Source organism: Lepidochelys kempii, chromosome 4, assembly GCF_965140285.1.
Source record: "Lepidochelys kempii isolate rLepKem1 chromosome 4, rLepKem1.hap1, whole genome shotgun sequence".
Classification (NCBI taxonomy): domain Eukaryota; kingdom Metazoa; phylum Chordata; order Testudines; family Cheloniidae; genus Lepidochelys; species Lepidochelys kempii.
This window is the reverse complement of record NC_136383.1, coordinates 108,126,703-108,148,848: the sequence shown is the minus strand read 5'-3', so window position 1 is coordinate 108,148,848 and position 22,146 is coordinate 108,126,703. Positions and strand designations below refer to the sequence as shown.

General features: G+C 41.9%; 1 protein-coding gene across 2 annotated transcripts in view; it reads right to left on the bottom strand.

Annotated features, from left to right (window-relative positions):
• The window catches only part of KCNIP4 (potassium voltage-gated channel interacting protein 4), an 861,516-nt gene that overhangs the window by 717,552 nt on the left and 121,818 nt on the right, over positions 1 to 22,146 (bottom strand). The gene's annotated exons all lie outside the window — the stretch shown is intronic.

Genomic DNA, 22,146 nt, shown 5'->3' with positions numbered 1-22,146 from the left:
GTACCTTCGTACCTTATTGGAGTCTGTGGTCATTGGGGATTCTCTCGGGGTCTGCTGTGTCAGCTATCTGTGCAGAGCCAGGGCAGCACACAGAGGGAACACACGCATGCAGCAGACTGTTATTAACATTGAACAGAGCAGAGCACCACACCGGTGGCATCTGACGACACAGATATTATGCTAAGGTACTTTTATTTTAGAACATTCATTAGTCAAAACAGCAAACTAATCAAGCATATTACCGAGGAACAGAAATCATGATGTACCAAAAGAAGTCCAAGTATGACCAGTGAGGATGGTGGTTCGCACGTGCGTATTCGGAATTAAACTAAACAATATCGTGTTTTCCAACATGACTAAGTAATCATAAAATTTAACAAATTTTTGACAGTTTTATCCTTGAGCAAGCATATGTAATCACTATTGTTAATTTTTGGTTTCTGGAGGTTTCACAATGTGCTAGGTGCTTTCGAAACAAAAGAAGACCTTATATTCTATTAAAGTCAGACTAGATAGAGAGGATAAGGGGGTAAGAGAAAAAAACAAAAACAAAAGTAGGTTAACCAAGAGACTTTACAAAGCTTAAGGGACTAAATGACACATGTATGCCTGCGTATGCACAGATGTACAAGCAACCTGAAATTACAAACAAATTGTTGGCAGCAGATATTTGTAATTGGCACCATCTTTAATATTGCACATAGTCTTCTGGTGAATGTCATATATCATACAGAAAATCAGATTAGGGTTATTTTCAAACTAGGGAAGCATTAACGAAGCCAGGAAAACACTCTCACTTTGTAGAACAAAGAATAGTGGAAGGAGTAAAATGGATGGACATGAATGAAAGATTGATGAGGAAATAAGTAGATTTAGTAACACAGCATTACGTCTGAGTTAACTTACAGAATCAAAAACATGAGTTAAATTTGAGCAAATAGCTCTGATGAGCTTTCAAGAAAAATCGAGTGGAAATGGTAAATAAGACACATAGGAGCTCTACGGACTAGCATTCATAGCATCATTGGATGGTTAACAACAACAAAAAGTTTGAATATACTATGTGGCCAACGTTTCTTCTGCACATAACCAACTTAGACATGCAAATGCCCCAAACTGCACATTTAGGGATTTGTGCCCCCTAAAGTCATGCCTATATTGTCATTAAGTCTGACAGTGTAGTTGGCTGTCTGCAAGACACAAATGATGACACAGGCTTTAATTTTAAGGGCTAGACTATGAACCTCTCACACTGGTGTGTCTGCCACTAATCATGGAAGTAAATGCTCATTGAGTGTAAGGGTTTCACAATTTAGCCTTAAAATTACAACTCACTTTATAACTGTGTATTATGGGCCAAATCTTCAAGTTCTTAGGCCTGCAAGACTTCCAGTGTTTTCAGTTGCAGTTTTGACCAAAAAAGAACTGCAGGATCAAGCACTATAAAAATAGGCAGTATACACACATCTATGGTGGATTTGATTCTGCAGCATTAAGTATTTCACCAGTATAAAATATGTGTAAGATTAATACATAAAACTCAGAGTTTGGAAAACGAGCTTCTCAAAGCATCCGGATAATTGATAAGGAAAAGGTAGTGGTATAGCATGAAGTTCCTACAAGGTAATATTTCAGTAGTTATGGGGAAAAAAGAAGCCATTTCAAACTTCAGTTTATTTCATTTAAACAATTCCCTTTAAAGAGATTGTATCTCTCTGGACAGAAGCTTGGTAATGCCACTGCTTTTAGAGAAATATGACTTGAGTAGTAAGTGTCTGACACTATCAGAGCCAGAGACTGTGACAAGCTCCAGCAAAGGGCACAGCTGAAGTCTTTTATTACTTTTTATGTACCATTGCCTAAATGTTGTTAAGGAAATGTGGTACCAACTGAAAGCTCATTCATCCAAATTATTCAGTGCTACAAAGGAAACCTGACATGTAAACAATTTAGATAAGGATTCTAGTAATCTAGTAGCACAAAGTATCTGCAATTTTTCACTCAGAGTGCTAACACTGTTAAAAGTAAAATACTATTGTCCTTGAAAAACTGGTTCAGCTAACTGCACAGTAACCACCACAGAGGTTGCAGTTAAAATTTTCAAACCAGTAGAAACATTTTAATAATCTCTTTGGTATTCTTCATAACGATACAAGGAATCTCAAACTAGTAAATACTTTCATAAAAGGTAGAAACATTTTAAAGATTGATTGCTTAACTTTGCACTAGTATTGCAGATTGGATTTTTAGTTTTAGTACTGATGGTAATCAAAGATGCAGAGATACAGATTGCAAGCCACAAGATAAAAATGACGTTGCCAGATCTTGGGGTATGGATGAACTGCACAGGGCAAAGGTCATGTGCATCATGTAGGTATAAAAGTTGCTTAAAGCTTACTTTTTCATGCCTGGTCCCCTGAAGCCAGGTCAACAAAGCTCCAGGGTTACCTTAATTTACACCATCTACAAATGGCCTTGTGAAACTGAAAACACAGCTGAGGATCAGCATAGCTTAGAGGCATCATGGTCACTCCTCCTTTTCTTCTGACCCCATCTGCTTTTCTGTGCGTGAAAAATGTATGACATAAAAGCCCACACACAGTGCTTGTGCACCACCTTGGGCTCACCCTTTACTGAGCTAGTTAAAACAGCTTGTCGGGCCAGCTTTTCAGGCAGTCTCAGTGCCACAACATCTGGCCCATGATCTCTTACTATTACTTTTTTCTTTTTGCTATTCATATAAACAGAGGATTGTGCTCCACTATGCTATTCATAAAGAGACCACTTATGTTCCATTTATTTTTAACAGAGAAGAAAAAAATGAATATTTGTTATTTGTACCATGCCCAAATATGTGCCAAATACCTCACAGAAAAGAGAGCTTACCATCTTCACAGTGTGATTGTTACATGTTTGGGCAGTTCATTATCAGACATGAGTTGAATTTCTAGAAGTATTCAAGTTCAGTTTCCAAGAAGATTAAAAACTATTTTATTTAAAACATTATAGTTCTTGAATTCTCTTCTGGTGAGCAAATCATTATGGTAACAGCATTAAATAAAGATAAATTTAAAATGCAATGGTTTAACTCATGTAACTAAGACAACCTGGAATCAAACTTCAGTAGGCCTGCAATCTTCATCCAAGAGCAAATGGAGAGAAAGATATGAATAAAACTTTAAAGTAATCACCACTGAAAGTTCTTTCCAATGGCAATTTTAGCCTCAAATTGCCAGGCTGATGAAATCTAGAATACTACAAAAAGAGTTAAAAAGTGGTTCTCCAACACCAGAAATTGGCAGATATAAATAAGCCAGACAAATGGGATTATAAATAACAATCCTTTTTATGTACACAGTGCTCTTGGTCCAAGAGTCGTATTTACAAGCAGTAGTACATCTACAGTTCACAACATCCTTTTGAGATACTGGTAATACTTTTCTTTAGGTTATAATTAGGAAAACAGACAAACAGTAATTATGGGGTAGAGCTATATCACCTATTATGGGGTAGAGGTATATCACCTATTATGGGGTAGAGGTATATCACCTATTATGTCTGGTTAAAAAAAACGATTAGTACAATTTATGATGGCAATTGTTTCTTAGTCAAAGGCACTCAAATTCACAGCTGTAATGACAGCACACAGACTTGATAGTACTATATCCTGAGAAATCTCATCAAGTAAACATTAGCTAAAATTTAGCATACAGAAGAAAAGTTAACTATAAAGAAGGCTTTTAAAATCTTGTGACAGGTACCATTCAGTTCACTCGTGAATAATCCCATTAAAGAAAAGGAAGAGAAATCTGACGTGTTACTTTTGGGGATGGCCCAGTTGCCACTGCTCCATGCTGACATGCAAGAAACCCAAGGTCACAAGTCAGCCGTAGCTAGGAGTGCTCCATCCACTGTTAAGAACAAGAAGAAGAAAATAGAGTGAAGAGGAGTGAACTCACCACTGAAGCATCACCAACAGCTGTGAGGGGCTGTAGTACGATCTCTTCTTTCTAGTACCCCCCTGCGGACAGTAGTTCCAGGCCTGTAGTGATCGGCTTCTTCTTAGGACTCAGCTCTCTGGGCCAGGACATATTTAGACTCACCCGCTCCAGGGTATCAAAGTCCAGCAGAAACAAGTGTCTGATCCCTCTGTCCGGCCTGCCACCCTCAGTTCTGGGTCATGTGGTTTGAGAGCTCTTAGAAAAGAATGCACAAAAATCCTTATCCCCTTATGTCAGGGTCTGCACACCACCATCCCCAGTGACTGGTTGGGGAACCCAAACACTTCCTCTCCAATGGGTGCCATCCAGGAACCCTATGACAGGCAGTCAAGGCTCACTCCACCAGACTCATTGCTGCCACCTCCCTGGACTTATTCTTACCAAGGATTTCAATGGCCTCTCTCCTCATCCTCCAAGAGCCTTCTTATTCCCTACAGATCGCTTCGCTCTCTACTAGCAGGAGAGTCACTGCAGAGTTCTTCCCTGAAGCCCCCTTCTGCTCTCAACTTCCTTTGTTAATAGCACCACCTACCCTCTCCCCAGCTGGTTTTCATCATTAGTTAGGCCTGGCCCACCTGGTAGGTGTAACCAGGTGGTTTAATTGGCTCTCCGGCCCACATTAAACTTTTCATCACCTGTATGGGATAGGCACCCCATCACACTATTTTTCCAGTTTTAAAAATGCATTTGCCTGTAACTGAAATGCAGATTATATGACAATTATATCAAGGGAAAACTAATATAAAATCCGGTGTGAAATAAGAATCACCACATTAATTTGAACAATAGTAACTATATTAACATTACAAACAGAGAGCAACCAAATGTGTATTTAAAAAATCCATTTCAAGAAGACTTAGAAGAACCTAGTTTTGATTCTTGAGACAGATTATGTAGGGGATTTTATTTGGTCACTTCAGGTACAAGTACACTGCAGCTGGGAGCAAGTCCAATGGACAGATTCATGCTAGCTGGGTTAAAAATAGCATTCTGAATGTTGTGGCTTGGGTTCAAGCTCGGTATCTCAAGCCTATTTGATCCCCTAGCCCTGCTAGCACAAGTCTCTCTACCTCGGCTAGGAAGCTGCAGTGTAGACATACCCTTCTTGATCACAAAATAGAGAAACCATTAGTAGTCTTCTTACCAAGGAGATATTGGAGTGGAAGAAATTCATCATGATGTCTAAAATAAATAGAACTATCTGATCATAAATTCAGGGTAATCAGTTTATGTTTTAGCAGGAATCTGTATGTGTTTACATATGGGAAATAACACTACTACTTATAAGGAAAGACAGCTGATTTAACAATTTTTTTGCCAGGGAAAATGTGTCATTAATGTGTGAAAAGCCAAGGAGTTACCCGAAAGAATGTTAGATGCAGAAGGCTAGAAAAGGATGAAAGTGAAGCCTATACTTGCTTTCAGAAGAACACATTTAATCTAGAAACTAAAATTTGCAATGCTAAAGGGGTCTAACAGTCATACATATTCCAAGCACATTTTTATATAATGACAGAACTTTATCGCAGGGCAAGTTTCTGAAGAAACTCCTATGAAGATTTCTGGGGAGGGAAGGGATGAGACTGGCAGGAGAGTTTTAGATTAGAAGATAATCTGGGAGGGTCTGAGTTCTGAACACAAGTTCTAAAGTTAGCGTTCAGTTTTTATAAAGGTTTACATGGGCACAGAGGACTGGATGGCCACTTTTTAATAAAGTGAAATAGATTTGACTTGTAAAATGCCATAGAATAAGACTTGAAACAGCTCCTGCTTCTCTGACAGAGGGCCATGTCCTGCAGACCTTCATATTGGAGACTCTGAAGGAATGTATTAGTTTTGCCTGAGTGAGGAGGGTAGTATTTGACTCACATTCAAGGTTTATCTATTTTACTTGTACCAGGATGGCAAGTCAACGTGGGGGTGTGCAAGTTATCAGATTTGCATTGTGCATTTTTCTAGTCTAAACTGGAGATTTTAATTCAATATGGGGGAAAAGTTATTAATTCTATCATTGCAAAACCATGCAGTTTCAAACATCTCGAGCTATGTGATAAGTAAACTCTCTAGCTATGTGATAAATAAACTCTCTCTGGTGCATAAACTTATTTATGCTAATTGTGAGATAATTACATGGAAAACTAAAGCCTCCATCTGATTCATTATGAGATATTAAGAAAACAACATATTTTTTCTCAATAGTCCAAATTTGTATTTATGACAGACCTTAATGCCTTACTTGAAACTGCTCTTTTATGCCAGCTTTTGTACATGTCCATCACTATTTTTTTCAGTTTTTCATTATACTACAGTAACATTTAAAGAGGAAATGCAAACAAATAATGCTAAAATAGTTTATAAGTCCTCTGTAGTAATAAATCTGTGACAACCTAGGACTTAACAACTGTCACTTCACATGCTGGACACAATGGCCAGTCCAAAACTAATGGTGACAGCAGAGCTAGAACTCCTATCTTTAAGCTCCCAAGTCACTGGGTTCTAATCTTTGAGCTAAAGGAGAATCCCCTTTGCCTATTAGTTGAATAGTGTCCATTACACACCATTGAACAGTTCTGATTCCATTCAATGTCCAACCGTTGCCTTCTGATGTCTCATATAGATTGTAAACTCCCTAGAGCGTGGGGTTATATTTAATTCGTAAAATATCACGTGTACTTACAATACTATGGTTAGACTGTGACAACCTTACTCACACTACTGCTTTACTCCACAGTTTCATTTACTTCCACAGGACTCTCAGGGTGCAAGCTAACATTCAGCTTGAACAAGGGTACCACATTCCAAGCCCACAGTAATAATTAGGATCAATTTGCTTAAGGAAGGACAGGGGAACAAATTGACAGAAAAACTGGATCCAAAACAGTCCACATATTTTTTCCAGGCCCTCACTTTTCCCAGGCTTCAGGAACTGGGCAGATATTTGGCAGATGGAAAGGTAGCTTTGTGGAGCAGATCAGCATCCCAAATAGCTACTTTCACGCTTTGCAGTTTGCAAAGTGGATTTGCTCTCTTTGGCTGTCCACTGTAGGAAGAATTTAAATCACCTTTGAGCATCTGTTTAACCAACCTGTACAATGGATATAAAATAAGTCAGGCCTCACAGGGGTGTTGTGAGGCTTAGCGTATTAATATTTCTACAGTGTCTTGAGGTCCTTGCACAAGAAACACTGATATGATGTTTTCAGTTTATATTACACTGTATAATTGCATACATTAGCAACACAAAAGTAATAATTAGAGCTAGTTGCAAATTTTTAAACAGAATGTTTTTCCATCTAAAAATGCCCATTTGTTGAAACCAAAACTTTTCACAGAAACTTATTGGTTTAGTTGGGAAGGTTTCTCAAGTCCAGGAATATCTGGTCAAAATAAAAGAGACACCCACACCAAAATAGCCAATAGCCTGGTGGCAAGGGCACTAGACTATTGGCTATGCTGAGGTAGGTGGATGTCTTTCTCTCTCTCTGCAAAAAGCTTTGTAAGTTCTCAGTTTCATTCAGATGTGGAACTGAAACAAATGTTGAAAGATTGAAATTTTTCATGAAACAGAATTATTTTCTGGTCAGCCTTACTTGTAATGTCTGGTTATTCACAGTCTACTTAAGCCTTTTTATATACAAAGCTGCAAACTTATGTCTTCTTAAAAAAGGGGGGGGAGGAAATGATCTTGCTATGTTTAATTAATTTACAAACTATTCTTTCATTGTAGCCTACTATATTTGAAATGATTCTTTTTAGTGTATCAGATTCCAAGTCAGAAAGAATCAGGCTTATATAAATCATATTAAGTACATGCTCATAGCTATTTCCCATCCATGCTTTTGACAATGTAATGCATTCAGAATTTGCTCAGTCTGCAGACATCTATACCAATTAAACTTATAATATGTTATTCTAATGATGATAAAAGCTGGAAAAGTATATACATATTTTTTTCATTTGATTTACTTTTCCAAATAGACCACATAACTAGCCATTTATTCAGACTTTCCAAGGACAACGTAACCTGTCCTTCAGTATTTAATTCACTTAGTTTTCACCTCAATTTATTCTCACAAATTAATATTCTCACAGTAACCACATCCTCCTTTCCTTCTAGTGCTTCTCTCTACATTCTAGTTGCATCGCATTTCAAATTGAACCCCGATCCTGCATCTGACTCTACCTGGGCAGACCTGATTGGCTTCCATGTGACTTCCAGGCAGATGCAGCAGTAAAACTACCCACTATCAACAGCAGGATGGAAGCTTTGGATTGTAAATTCGTCTTCATGTATGTTTTTCCAGCGTCTAGCACAATGATACCACAATCCTGATTTTGGTTTCTGAGCAGCATCGTAATACAAATAATTTTAAAAATTAATAAATAAATCACTATAGGCTCATTTGCATAATTATGTCCAGTGGTAGCCTTATTTTCACCTGTAATTTTAGCCAAAATTAAATGCATGAGCACCTGTATTACTATTATTTATTAACAGTAGTATTGTGGCAGCACCTAGGGACCCCAGTTTTCAGAGGAGCTGAAAAACTTGGAAACGTAACAGCTTGGGAGCCAGGTCCCAAGGCATCCAGGCACTTGACTTCTCATCAACTGGCCTGTGGGCTGACAAAGAACTGGGAGCCTGGAAGCCCTGGGAGCACCATCTTCCAAGCTTGCAGCTCCTCAGCTTTCTGGGCTTTCAGGGTCTGTAAATCCAGGGCAGCCAGACAGGTGGACTGCCAGAGCACTGGGAACTCCAGAGCTTTCTGTTCATGGAGAATTTCTGAATGTTAGGTTTTCATTCCAAACCAAACCAAAACCAGATTTTAAAATAGCAAAACCCTAAACAAAACAGAATTAACGTTTCTCCACACAGCTCTAACTGTAAGTTCCTTGAGGTGGGAACTGTCTTTTTGTGATATGTTTTTACAGTGACTAGCCCAATGATGGGGGTCCATAGGTGCTGCTGGAATACTACCACCAGTTCATCAGGCAGACTGACAAGGACCTGAGCAGATCAGCTGGCAGGTAACTAGAGAGGTTTGCAATGGAAACCGGCCTAGCAGGCAGGGTTCCATTGGACAGACCTTCATAAAAACTGAATCTTCTCAGTGGACTAATTTGCTTTTGACAAATTGACATTCTCCAATGGAGAAATGCTTCATCAGAGAACTTCCAACCAACTCTATTTAATACATAAGCATAAAATAGAAGCAATAGATAGATACAGACAGACAGGGAAGTACGAAGGAGACAATGCGGGAAAACTGGTCAGCATGAAAAAGCACTGGTTATGACACACACAAACCCCTGTTCAAGTCACATCACTATAGTGGACATATACCTACCTTTCTGCTGAAAACATGAGCATATAAAGAGAATGGAGGTCATAACATGCCTTTAAGGGATGCCCTTAGTAAGGATATAGGATCATTTTGAGAGTGTGAAGGATTCCAAAACTTCAGACTGTGATTTTCTTGTCAATTTCACAGGTAATAAGTGTTGTATAGTCTGTACTAGATTTACATAGTGAGAATTTTCTCAGTCTGGTATTTTATGTGGGGAAAAGAGGTTAAAAATGTTAAGTGGCATTTTTTTATCCCTCATCTTCCAAAAGGGCTTTTGTGAATTTCCATCATTAATGGAAGTAAAGTTTTAATTGCCTTCTTTCTTGACAAAAATAATCATTTTAAAAAGTGTCCTGGGACACATGCCCTGCACACAAAATAAGTTGAAATGAAATCTGGATGTGTTTTTTGGCAACAGTATGGTTAGAGTCTGCTAGTTAAACCTCACCAGTTTATAAAGATCATCATCATTTTGTACTCTACATATTTCCTAACCCTATCTGTGGCATGAATTATTTAATAAAATTCCTTACACCAGGTGTCAATCTCTTAAATTGGCATATTGTGCCTTCACTTACTTGCTTTTTTCACAACACGTTGAATGCAATTACTAAAAGAGGTTTGACAGAGGCACATCTGTATCAATTTATGCTACAAACGTAGGTTCCAGTCTTGAAAAAACTGAATACCTGCTTCTGGGTAGCGTGCTTACAGTTGGAAATAACTACTATGCCTGGTAGTAAATGTTTGCAGGATTGACAGTTAGGAAATGACTGAATGTATATTAAAGATGTAATCAGGTGAGTAGATCATTCACCGATGCTGAAGTTCATAGTGATCAAATTCTGAAGCACAGCACAAGTAATCAAATTCTACAACTCAATAACACCAAGTTATTCATACTTTCCATATGGACTTGACTGTAATCTGTAACAGATGATTTTAGACTAGTTTTTAAAAGACAGTAAAAATCGTTAAGCACCTATACTGTTGCATCTATATGAGTCAACTTCTCTCTCAACCTAAGAATGCTCTAATCATAGTCATGCTTAAAGTTAGAAATAACCTTACAGGGGAAGGGGGAGGGATAGCTTAGTGGTTTGAGCATTGGCCTGCTAAACCCAGAGTTGTGAGTTCAATCCCTAAGGGGGCCATTGAGGGATCTGGGTCAAAAATTGGGGATTGGTCCTGCTATGAGCAGGGGGTTGGACTAAATGACCTTCCCACCCTGCTGCTCTATCACATTATTCATCACCCAATCTAAATTATCTATGTGGACAGTAAGATTATAGTGAATAGGCTAGCACTGGAATTCTCTAAGGTTGTGTGCATCCTAGACAGGTTTAATTTACTAAAGTTACCCAATCATGTTGTTATGAATAGTTCCCCAATGCTACTAGTTTGAAGTTTTGCTTGTACAACAGTGCCAGAGAGATATAGTGCTTTCAATAAAGAGAAGCTTTGCACTTTCCCAGGAGCTCAGTTAGTAATAGCACTGGTTAGCTTCTGATTAAATGGCAGAAGGAGTTTGAAAGAAAGAAATGCCACTGGGAAAATCCAAACAGGCCAGAGAGGAAAAGAGTAAAGGGAAAGCATATTGGAAACAAAAAATGATGATTCTGGTTTACACGCATCCCGCAAAACTATATGGACAATGGGTAAACATTCAAACATTTGTATTGTACTTAAAGCCATTACAGCAAATGACAAACTTAGTGAGCAAAATTATACCTGAAAAACTGCAGCAGTGGCTTGGTGTAATTCTGAAGCTTTCATACCACAAAATGGGCTAATTTCTCAGTCATGTATCTAGGTAAGAAGCATGTATCAGGAGTAACTCCTATTTCTCCATTGCTTTTGGACCTTCCTTTGGAACTCTAGCAACTACAGTAGGTAGGATGAACAAACTGTTGGACTAAAATATAAGGGTATGGAGCTGGATTCTCTGTTGGAAAACGATGTTTGCACCACTTTCGATCTCAGATTTCAGGATTTCCCTTGTACAAGGGGGATTACTAGAGCCACTGTAACTCATCTCCCAACAAATGCAAAATTGCTCCCCACAATGCATAGTCAAGTGTTTTGTCAAGTGTAGTTTTAAGCAACAAAGTAATCTGGGTTCTACCACTTCCCTAGAAGACCTTTTTCACAGCCTAATACATTTAATTGAAAAACCAGCAGGACAAGGAATTATAGGGCACATAACTAGCATTACAGTAAAAATCAAAATAAGGACCTCAGTGACACAGGAATGACCAACACAGAGGAGAGGAGACTACGTGAGTTCCAACAAAAGGAACTTTCTAATAACTTTTCCGGAACGAGAGGTGCGCTGTGCCCAGCCCCACCCATGGAAGGAGGTAGGGTTTTCACCTGCTTAACCCACCAGTATCCAGGATTCACAGGAGACAAAGGATATTGTCATGTAGGCACATCCTGCCTCCACTATAACGCTTAATGCTTGGCTGCAAGACAATGTTGCTTTCTGCAGGAGCTGTACTATCAGGTGCTCTGTCTATTGCAGCTCTCCCTGGAACTTATCCTTCCCATCCCTTAAAGAGTTGTTCCATTGTAAGTAGGAAAAAACAGCATTAAAGCTGCATTAACCTGTGCTTCCACCAGAGATTCTGGGTGGGCCAAGAATCCAAAGGAGTCCAGCTGCCTCTGCAATCCCATCCAACTAGTCAGAGCTAGAATCCTATGAAGCCCCATAAAGGCTTCTGTGGGGACTAGGGAAAGACACAAGCTTCCTTCTCTCTGTATGGACACACCTGGAGTATGGTGCCATAAAACAGGTCACACAATTGCACTATCAGTTTGCACAATGAAGTATGATTATTTTGGTACAGCTATATTAATTAATTTTATGTTACTGCAGATTTACACTACACAAGTAGGAACACAGACACATTCACAAACAACAGATGGAAATTAAACAAATTTACAGTACTATATTTAACAGTCCTACAGACCAGGACTTCAGAAAATAGTTGTAATTTATCTCTATACTGAATATATCTAATGGGATAGAGTGCAAACTTGTACAAGTGTTTGCACTTGCTATAAGTGTTCAAATCTAATTATATCTTTAAAACAACACAAAAAAAAAACCCCAGCCTCTCTCTACCACCTAAATGTAATGACTGTCTCAAAGTCTCAACTAACTGGAGCTGAATATTTGGAGATTAGGCCAATAAAGCCAAGTATCTCTGGAACTTAACAGGAGTTCTTTGATTAAACTATTACTATTGATTTGATGTAAATTCCACTACCAGTTTAAAAACTGCAATCACCATTTTAGACATTTCTTTTAAATCTCTCTCTCTCTCTCTCTCTTTATTTTAAAGAATGGAAAGGCTGATTACTGCTGTTTTATTTTATGGTTGGTTTGTTAGTATCAGCTGATTTTTCCCAGACTTTCGCAATTCACTTGGAGCTGTAAATGAATACTTGATGCCTTTAAACAGAGTGTATGAAAAACATGGTGTCACGGTTCCTCCCCCACTCTGAACTCTAGGGTACAGATGTGGGGACCTGCATGAAAAACCTCCTAAGCTTATCTTTACCAGCTTAGGTCAAAACTTCCCCAAGGTACAAAATATTACCCCCGTTATCCTTGGACTGGCCGCTACCACCACCAAACTAATACTGGTTACTGGGGAAGAGCTGTTTGGACGCGTCCTTCCCCCCAAAATACTTCCCAAAACCTTGCACCCCACCTCCTGGACAAGGTTTGGTAAAAAGCCTCACCAATTTGCCTAGGTGACTACAGACCCAGACCCTTGGATCTTAAGAACAATGAACAATCCTCCCAACACTTGCACCCCCCCTTTCCTGGGAAATGTTGGATAAAAAGCCTCACCAATTTGCATAGGTGACCACAGACCCAAACCCTTGGATCTGAGAACAATGAAAAAGCATTCAGTGTTTTACAAGAAGACTTTTAATAAAAAATAGAAGTAAATAGAAATAAAGAAATCCCCCCTGTAAAATCAGGATGGTAGATATCTTACAGGGTAATTAGATTCAAAAACATAGAGAACCCCTCTAGGCAAAACCTTAAGTTACAAAAAAGATACACAGACAGAAATAGTTATTCTATTCAGCACAATTCTTTTCTCAGCCATTTAAAGAAATCATAATCTAACACATACCTAGCTAGATTACTTACTAAAAGTTCTAAGACTCCATTCCTGTTCTGTCCCCGGCCAAGACGACTACAGACAGACACAGACCCTTTGTTTCTCTCCCTCCTCCCAGCTTTTGAAAGTATCTTGTCTCCTCATTGGTCATTTTGGTCAGGTGCCAGCGAGGTTACCTTTAGCTTCTTAACCCTTTACAGGTGAGAGGAGCTTTCCCCTGGCCAGGAGGGATTTCAAAGGGGTTTACCCTTCCCTTTATATTTATGACACATGGGCAGACTGTTGAGACAACAGTACTGAGCCTCCATGGGCATCTATGGAGTTTGTCATCCTTTTGTTTTTGTAATTTATTATTTTGCAGGTTTTCGGCAATGTGTTGACATTTGTCCTTAATAAACAACATTTCATGTCATCTGGCTTGGTTTTGATGGCTCAGATGAGTCCATAAAATGTCATCTTAGACACTGCTGGTAATTGTTTTTTCTTAAGAATTGTAGGTCTCTTTACCAATAACATAGCTAGGTCATATTTTTTCAGATTATTAAATGCCTTTACTCCCAATCTTTCACGGATTCATAACAAACGCTTGTATTAAAAATGGTCTCCTCTACCTCATTAATTAGTGATGTGCAATTTCTTTAGAATCAGCAAGCAGGTATATTTTATACTGATCAATATGCAAGCGTGAAGCTGCTCGTATGAAATGACCTTCTACTTCTTTTAACCAGTTGTGCTCTCAATAGACATTTCAAATGCCATTCTCTATGGATCACACGTCACGTAGTCTGAAAGGCACTGTGTTAGTCTGCTATCTTGACCACTTTAAAAACTCACTAAACCGGATGAGCCATTCTGAATGTTTTCTGGGATAGAAGCAACATCTTTTTTCTTTTCTCTTTTTTTTTTTTTTTTAAAGAGACAGCCAATGTCAAATTCCTGGATCTGGTCAACAACAGCCAGCAGTATACTTTAAACTACAAATAAAGTACAGTTAATTGAAACATATTTACTTAGCTGGAAAATGTTTGATGGGTGATACTACTTATTCTTGACTTATAAAATGCAAAACTAATAGGAATGCTCCTGAAAGTCAAGTCTGCATATATTATCTACCCTTTGGGACAACTCAGCTCTGGAGTGGCTGAAATGTTGCATGCCACAGGCAAGTTACAGGCATAGTGAGTTGCACAAGAGATCCATACAGTCTCTAGAGAAGAGGTACAGATTTCTCCAGACTAGTACTTCCCTGTACTCACACACTTTAACTGGTCTGTGGGAAGTTTTTACTAATGGTAGTTCACTTTCCTCAACACCCACTTTGCCCAAGCTATTTAATCTTAGATGTAAAGAGTGTTTTTTGTACCCCAGACAGCTTTCACAGCATAAAGCAACAGCTGTTGTTTACATTTCAGGAGTAGGCAGAGCAGGAAGGACCATGTTATGAGAAAATTATGGTAACCGACTAACAGTACTGTAAGCGTTCTAAACCCTAGGGTTTGACATTGAGGCCCCACATCAGAAATATCCAATATCAAAAATATCTAAAAGCACTGGTAGTAATGGGGGACTTTAACTACCCAAACAACTGTCGGAAAAGTAATTCAGCAAAACACAAAATTTCCAGTAAGTGCTTGCAATGTAGTGGGAACAAGTTTTTTTTTATTTTTTGTTTTTCCAGAAGATGGAGGAAGTAACAAGCAGGACGGTCATTTTAGACTTGATTCTGACTGACAGGGAGAATTGGTAGTAAATCTGAAGGTGGAAGGCAATTTGGATGAACGTGATCATGAAATGATATTTCATGATTCTATGGAAAGGAACAAGTGTCAGGAGAATAAGAACAATGGACTTAAAAAAAGGAGACTTTAACAAACTCAGAAAACTGGTAAGTAAGGTCCATGGGAAAAAAATCTAAGGGAAACAGGAGTTCAGGAGAGCTAGCAGTTTCTCAAGGAGACAATATTAAAGGCTCAAATGCAAATACCCCAATGCTACAGGAAGGATAGGAAGAACAGTAAGAGGCCAATATGGCGCCATCAGGACCTCTTCAATGACCTGAAAATCAACAAAGAATCCTACAAAAAGTTAAAACAAGGACAAATTGCAAAAGTAGTAGTAGAAAAGAGTAAGCCAAGCATATAGGAACTGAATCAGAAAGGCTAAGGCACAAAATGAGTTATACCTAGCAAGGGACATAAAAGGCAATAAGAAGAGGTTATTTAAAGACATTAAAAGTAAGAGAAAGATGACTGAAAATTTAGGTCCTCAACTTAGTGGAGAAGGAGAGCTAATAAGAAACGTTTAAATCAGGGGTGGGCAAACTACAGCTCGTGGACCATATCCAGGCTGCGAGCCATTTTAAGCTGGCCCATGAGCCTCACCACATGCTGGGTCGGGGGCTGCACCATGTGGCTTCTGGAAGCTGCAGCATGGCCCTGCTTCAGCTTCTATGCGCTCCAATGGGAGCTGCGGGGGCAGTGCCTGCTGATGGTGCAGTGTGCAGAGCTGCCTGGCCACGCCTCTGCATAGGAGCTGGAGAAGGGACATGCCATTGTTCCCAGGAGCTGCTTGAAGTAAGTGCTGCTCGGACCCTGCACCCCTGAGCCTCTCCCCATGCCCCAACCCCCTGCCACAGCCCTGATCACCTTCCTGCTCTCCAAACCCCTCAATTCCAGCTCAGCACACCCTCCTGCACCCCAAACCTCTCATCTCAAAGCCTGCACCCCCAGCCGGAACCTGCACCCCTTCCCACACCCTGCCCCAGCCCTGATCCCCTTCCCACCCTCCGAACCCCTCTGTCCCAGCACAGAGCACTCTCCTACACCCAAAACTCCTCATCCCCAGCCCCACCCCAGAACCCACACCTACTCCCACACCGCAACCCCAATTTTGTGAGCATTCATAGCATACAATTTCTATTCCCCGATGTGGCCCTTGGGCCAAAAAGTTTGTGCACCCCTGGTTTACATACTGTAACTGTGGTTCTTCGAGATGTGATGCAGATGTGTATGTCACTTAGGTGCGTGCATGCCCAGCATGCTGGAGCCAGAAAAATCTGCCTAGGAGTACCAAGGGCGAGGGGGTGCTCAGGCCTCAGGGCCATAGCCTCTTCCCTGGCTATATAAGGTGGAGCTGCCTTGACCGTCCCTCAATTCTTTCACACCGAAAGCCCAGACACGAGACTTCTATGCAGAGGGAACGGAGGGTGGGTCATGGAATCACATTTTGAAGAACCAACAGTTACAGTAAGAAACTGTCTTCTTCGAGTAGATGCAGCCATATATTTCTGTTAGGTGACTCACAAACAATACCCCCTCCGGGAGGTGGGGCTTGGAGTCTATCTCAACAGGGACTGCAGGACTGCTCTACCAAAGCTTGCAGAAAGCTTGCAGAAAGAAGCAGTTATGACATAATGGTTCGTGAACATATGCATCGATAACCATGTGGCAGCCCTGCAAATGTGCAATACGGAAATGTCACTGAGGAATGCTATGGATATTGCTTATCTCCTTGTAGGATGAGCTTGCACCCACTGAGTGGGCACTGCCAAGGCTACTTCATATGCCGTCTTGATGCAGGATGTTATCCATTCGGAGATCTCTGCAAAGAGACTGCTTGACCCTTCATGACACAAACAAGGTGAAGTATGAAATGATTTAGTCCTGTCCATATATAAGCTTGACATCACCTGACATCTAAGATATAGAGGCACTGCTCCGCCAGAGATGAATGTGGCTTAGGAAAAAACTCAGGTAAATATACTGCCTGGTTGAAATGAAACAGAGACCATTTTAGACAAAAAATGTGGGTGTGATCGTAAAGTCACCTTGTCTTTGGAGAATAGTGTGTAAGGAGGCTCTGCCATCAGAGCCTGCAGCTCACACACTCTCCTTGAGGCTGTTATTGCTACCAGGAAAGCAGTTTTCTGAAACAAGAATGGAAAGAGACAAGAAACTAGGGGCTTGAATGGAGGACCCATCAGAGCTGCCAGGACTGTGTTTAGGTTCCACAGGGGAACTGGCTCTTGTATTGGAGAATGGAGACAAAGAAGCCCTCTAAAGAGTTTCATTACCATGTCATTGGAGAAGACTGATCTTCTCTGAAGAGGGGGATGAAATGCTGATATCACTGCCAGATGCATTTTCAATGAACTAAGCAAAAGCCCCAATATCTGAAGGAGTGGCGCGTACTCCAAGATGTCCTGGATAGAAGCCACAGTCTGTTGTATTCTGTGGGCTAATCACCACACCAAAAACTGCTTCCATTTTTGTGAGCAGGCCTTTCTGATAGAGGACTTCCTATTATTGAGCAGGACTTGTTGGACAGCCACAGAACAACATTCTTCCTCCTCCTTCAGCCATGCAGCAGCCATGCCATGAGATGCAGGGAGTTAAGTGTGGGATGCAAGGTGTGGCCATAATTCTGAGTGAACAGGTTGGGATGGAGAGGAAGAGGAATAGAGGTTGCATAGACAGCGTGAAAAGGTCAGAGAACCAGCACTATCTCGGCTGGAGCAATGAGAATGAGCTTGGCTCAATCCACCTTGAGCTTGAGGATAACCTGAGGGATGATCAAGGTCGGTGGAAAGGGGTACAGGAGAGTCAACCACTAACTGTGGTGGAAAGCATCAGGCATGGAGCATGGACTGAGGCCCCCTGGAGAGCAGAACAGGCCATATTTCCTGTTAATCTTGTAGCAAACAGGTCAATCGTCAGGATGCTCCAAGCTATGAAGATGCTCCAGATGACACTTGTTTTTAGGAACCATTTGTGATTTAAGGAAAAATACTTACTGAGATGGTCTGAGAGATGACTCTGAACCCCAGGCAAATGAATGACTATCGGTGTAATGTCCTCCTCGATGAAGAACTGCTGCCACTTGATCGCCTCTCGACAGAGCCAACTGGAATGTGCTCTCCCTTGTTTGTTCACATAATACATCATGATAATGTTGTCATTAAGTATGTGACTCATTGAGTCTTTGATAGTGGTGAAAACCACGACATGCATTGTAGATGGCCCAAAGCTTCGGCTCCAGCAAGTTGATATGGAGTCAGGCCTCCTGCTCTGACCACAGTCCCTGTATTTTCAGTGACCCAGGTGCGCCCCCCCAACCCAGCAGGGAGACATTAGTAACAACCGACTTGGATGGTGAGGGCTGGACAAAGCAACTGCTTTAGCAAGTGTTCTGTGGGCACATCCTCCACTGCAAGGAATCTAGGACAAGTGGAGGGAGAACCAGTCTGTCTAGAGAATGAAGAGTAGGACTGTAGATTCGTAAGCCAGATTTGAAGGGAGTGAAGGTGGAACCTTGCAAACTGGACCACCTGAGTGCAAGCAGACATGCAGTCTAAGAGTCTCAGACACATCCAAACTGTTGTAGAAGGCCAAGATTGCAGACTAAGGCAAAGATGTCGAATTGTCCAAAAATGGTCAGTTGGCAGAAATGCTCTCGACATCATAGAACCTAACAAGGCCCCAATTAACTCAATTTTCTGAAAGGGAGCCAAGGTTGACATTCCAGTGATTTGGAGGAGACCAAGACAGTCAAGCAAGCGCAGGTTGTGCTAATGTGAGCAAGGACTTCCCCTCTGGATCTGCTTCTCAGTAACCAATCATCAAAATATGGGAAGATATGAATTTCCTTCTTCCTGAGATATGCCATAACAACAACAATGCATTTTTCAGAAACGAGGGGATGGGTGGAGGGGCAGAAGAGAGGCTGAATGGAAGCACTGTGTACTGAAAGTGGTGTTCCACCACGACGAACTGAAGGAACGCTTTGTGGCTCATTAAAATTGCCATGTGAAAGTAGTTGTCCTGAAGGTCCAGAGCAGCAAACAAAGTAGTTCTGAGACAAAGACAGTTAATAGAGTGAGCATTCAGAACCTCATGTACCTGATATATTTGTTGAGGACATAAAGGTTAAGGATAGATCTGACCTCTCCCTTGGATTTGGGTACCAGGAAGTACTGGGAGTAGAAACTGTGACCGCAGTGTTCCGGCAGAAACTCCGCCACTGCCCCCAGAGCCAGCAGAGAGTGGACCTACTCAAGGAACATTATCTTGTGAGGGGGGGGTCCCTGAAGAGGGAGAGGATGGGGAGGAGGTGTGGAAAGGAACTGGATGGCATAACTTTATGTGATGGTGCTTAGTACCCAGCTGTCAAAAGTGATCAAGCCCCAAGCACTGTGAAAGGGAGCCAGCCTGTGCCCAAAGTAGGGAGATGAGGAAGGAGGAGCAATGACTGGAAGAGTGCTCTGGACCAAAGAGTCAAAACTAATGATTGGAAGGCACCAGGGGAGGGTATATGGACTGGCGGAACCTTTAGCCCGACTGCTTTCTCTTGTGGAACCTTCTCTTTCTGGGGTAGTCCTTTTGTCTTGAAGGAGAAAAAGCTGGCCAAACATGCACTTTGGGCAATATGGCTGCTGCTGCTATTGTATGCAACAGTGGCGCCTCTGCACCAGCAGCGTGTACACCCCTAAGGACCACAGGGTAGACCTGATATCCTTGAAGCAGTGCAGCATCTCGTCAGTTTTGTCTGAGAACAGCATTTGGAAGTCAAAGGGCAAATCCTCAATGGCTTGCTGGATATCAGGGGCAATACCCGAATTCTGCAGGCAGGAAGCCCTCCTCCTGGTGACCAATGAGACCATCACCCTGGCTGAGGTGTCTGTGATGTCTAACGCAGACTGCAAAGACATCTTAGCCACCAATCAGCCCTCAGTGACAAATGCCTGATTCCTCCCACAAAGCCTCAGGAAGCTGGTCTGCGAATTTTGACATAGCTGTTTAGATCACAAAATCATACGTGGACAGCAAGGCTTGCTGGTTAGCAATCTGCATCTGTAAGGAAGAGGAAGTATAAATCTTCCTGCCCAAGAGGTCCAATCATTTAGAGTTTCTATCCTTCCCTGCCTAGTTCTGTTGTTCTACACAGTTATGACCAGGGAATTTGGGGCTGGATGGGAATAAAACTCCTCAAATCCCTGCATGGGAACAAAATAGTGCCTTTCCATACATCTAGCTACTGTCAGGGACCATGGTCTTGAACCCTAGTCAACAGAGCACTTTGGAGCTAGCCAGTTCCAACCCACCACTCAAGGCCCTACCAACTGTTGTCAGAATAGGCGCTGAACTCTGACAGAGGATCCCAGGCCTGGGAGCTGATTGGCAGAAAGCTGGGGGTCCTGATTGGTCCACAGCCCCTATTTAAACACAGCACAGGAACAGAAAGCTGTCCATGTTACTGGGATCCATCTTGCTCTGGACTGTGTGCCTTGTGCTTCCCGTGCTTCTGTTCGCCTGACTTGACTTCCCGGTATCTCGACCTGGCTTGTCTCTGGTTATCAATCCGTGGTTCTGCTCTCAAGTTTTCTCCTACTTCTGGTCTCCTGGACCCGCATGCCTACTGACTCTTGATTCTCGGTTTGCCTCTGGCTGTCTCAGATTCTGACTTCCGGGTATCTGGCCCAGCCTGACTCCTGCTTTGACCACTAGGTCAGACTGCTCACATCCTGGTCACAACAGCCACAGGTGGCACAGAAGCTGATGTACTCCAGAGGGCCTTACCTGGTTCAGGGAAATACATGATTGATAGGCAGGGCAACTATAAAATGTCCATCAATTTGTGGGTGTTTTCTTGCAAGAACTCTGCTTGGATACCAAGGGAAGCAGCTACACACGGCAAAAGTACAAAAAGGGAGGATGAGCCAGGCAGCACAGCATTGTCCAGAGATGAAGATGAGGTCCTAAACTGAGCCAAAGCCGGATTCTGTTCCGGGCTGATGAACCCAGATGTGACCACTCTGGAGTCTCCACAGGGAAAAGGACACCAGTGCCTCGGCCTGTGGCAGATCGACGGTCACCACCACAGACCTGGCTGGCAATCTCATCTTTGAGCAAAACAAAGAGTGGGACCTCTGCAATTGAGGAGCATCCCACGGATTCCACGTTGGTCATTGACCTGGATAAGGTATTTGTGGCCCATAGGTACGAGCCAGGGACCTCCATCCAGACCACAAGATGCATACCAATCCTGATACAGCAACAGTCCATCAGTGGCCCTCGGCGCTGGTTGGGCAATTGAGAGTGGGAGGATGATGCAGAGGAGCCTTGGGGTCCCAGAGATAAGGACACTGATCCGGAGATCAGAGGGAGTGAGTAGGAGGTCAGGGTCATCTGTGGCCCAGAACAAGGCAGGAAGTGGTGCTGCCAATGGAAGCAGTACCATCAGCACTGAAAATGCCAGTGCCAGAAGCAGTACTGGTCCTGAAGTGAACAGCACTACTAGAATGTCTGACCGTACCAACACTGAAAGTCGCCACAGAAGCACCTGTCATGCCGACTGTGGCGGTGATGACTGCAGTGGTGCTGAGGAGGTTGCTGGTACCGAGGTCTCCTGTACCAATCCCAGTACTGGCCCTATTTCCACAACCTGTAGAAGGTGAACATTGGGATGTGCTGCCACCAGACCCGAGGGTTCAGCAGTTCATTCAGTCGACCGGGCTATCGTTGACACAGTCCTGACAAAGTCATTGACCAAAGAAGAGATTGAGACCGAAAGGTAGAGGTCTGTGGCTGCCTAGTGTGCTGCCAACGTGGAAACAGTTGGTACTAGCATCTCCCTTGTTGGTATCAGACTCAATGGATA